Source organism: Apis dorsata, unplaced genomic scaffold, assembly GCF_000469605.1.
Source record: "Apis dorsata unplaced genomic scaffold, Apis dorsata 1.3 scaffold_59, whole genome shotgun sequence".
NCBI lineage: Eukaryota > Metazoa > Arthropoda > Insecta > Hymenoptera > Apidae > Apis > Apis dorsata.
The window spans coordinates 580,997-583,266 of record NW_006263359.1 but is presented as its reverse complement, the minus strand read 5'-3'; positions in this window follow the sequence as shown (position 1 = coordinate 583,266).

The following is a 2,270-nucleotide window of genomic DNA, read 5'->3' as shown; positions in this document are numbered from 1 at the left end:
AAAAAAAAAAAAAAAAAAGAGAAATATACCACATACACCGTTCTATTTCCATTCAATTCGCAAATCATACGCGGGCTAATTATAGAATCGTGTACACAGGAGGGAGAGTGAATCAGAGAGTTGGTTCCCCGGTTGTCCAATGTCAATCGCCGCGGTACGAAACGCCGCCATAGCTTCGTAACGAGCGATGCGACTGGCCAGGATCCAAAAATCACGCGGATACACGCGTGGTAAGCGACTCTCGAGGCCGCGGTGGGTACAGGGTGTCGTTGGCTCGAGTATAAATTCCCAGGCCCGTTGTTCGCGCCACCCCCTCCACGATTCTCAATCCATACTCGAACCGGCATCGACTATCGAATATTGTCCTATTATCGCGACAGAGAGAGAGAGAGAGAGAGAGAGATCACGCTTATTAATTGGATCACGACTCGACTTTCCAATATCTTTCCGATGCGAAAAATAAATTTTAAATCGTAAGATTCCCGTGAATGAATGTTTGTGCCATGGATATCGGTGACGAAGAATGAGCAATTTGGTGGAAGCGTCATATTAAAATTTTAAAAAAGCGTGCCAATAAACAGGGGATGAAGTAATATAGGGAAAACGAAAGATTACGAAAATTACGAGGCTAATTATTCAAGACCATTAACTGCGGTAGAAATCTAATATCTTCTTTAATTTAAACGTTAACATTCGTGGGATATGATAAACGTTAAGCAAGAGAAACGAGGTATTGAAGTGACTCCAAGAATGCACGTGGATTCACGATCACCTCGTGGACGTTTGCCAACAGGGAACAACTCGAAACAGGTTATTGTGTAAGTTCTCTTTACATTATTGTGAATCGTGAAATATATATATATATATATCGATTAATACGTTCACGATTTAAAAAAATTCTTTAAAAAAATACTACTAATAATTATCTCTTTTCGTCATCGAAGAAATTAAATTTCTCCACGAATGATCGAAAGAATTACACGGACTATTAATTACACAGACACATAATACCCTTCCCCTCTTCTCGACGATCGAGCAGGGAGCCCTCGAATGAGGCCCCCCTCCCCCCTCGACAGACACGTGCTCGTACATCGACGCGTAATACCGTCGATATTAGGTTTGCATGACGGTTGCACGATCCTTCTCTCGAAGAGGAGGATAGGGAGGGAGGGAGGGAGACAAGGGGGCGGAGCGCGGTGTATATACGGCACTGGCGAGACCTTTAATTACCAATTAGGTGCATTATGCACCTGCGATTATCGGGCTACCGGATCTGAGGCTACGTGTACGGCCGTCGGAAGGAAATTGTCTTGTAATACGGTAACAAACATTGAATGGGGCCGCTCGACGACAACATTAACCCTCTAATTCACCGATAATCAACTGACCAATCCGACGAGTTTCACCCTGCGTGGTCTCGAACCACGTATATATACGTTGGACGGATATACTTTTGGAAGAATTAATTGAGTAATATTCCAAGGGAACGGATTAAAGGAGGCGAGATAAAAGAAATTTATTAGTTTTTAGAAATATTCGCGGTAATCGATGGATAAGATTACATAACAATGGAACTTTGTTTAAAAGTTTATTTTTTCCCGATTCCTTATCTCATTCCTGCGCGTATCTTTTCTTCGATTTCTTTTTCTTTTCCTAACGCAAGATAGAGCGACGTTAAGAACAACGTTAATTAAATCAGAGTGAGATTATCAGAGAGCTCTTTGTCGATCGACGAGCTGAAAGAAATATCGACCGAAAGAAATCACCGGAAAAATTACAATTAATTATGTATATATATATATATATATATATATATATATATATATTCAAAATCTTAAAAATAATCTTGAATATAAAACCAATCAACCAAGTCGCTTTCAAAAAAAAATTATCATTGCACAATTATCTTTCTTACGAATCTAATCACATCGAATAGAGTTAATCGTGATCGTGGAGTACAAATCACTCCCGTTACAAACTTTTCCACCAAACAAAATCGAGCGATGATAATTACGAATTCTATGAATTCCGTTCCATCCCCCAACGATCATTCCCCCGTATTCCAACGAATACAACGCGCAACGAGACGAGGAAATCCACGGTGATAACAAGGAAACGGTATGGGAGGACGGTGTGCCGAACACCGTGTCGTCGTCGAGGATAAAATAAAATTTCGAGAATCGACGAAGAGAGACAGACAGACAGAGAGAAAGAAAGAGAGAGAGGTGCAAATCGAATTTCGCGTGGAGAAGTCTTGGCGTGTACGCCGC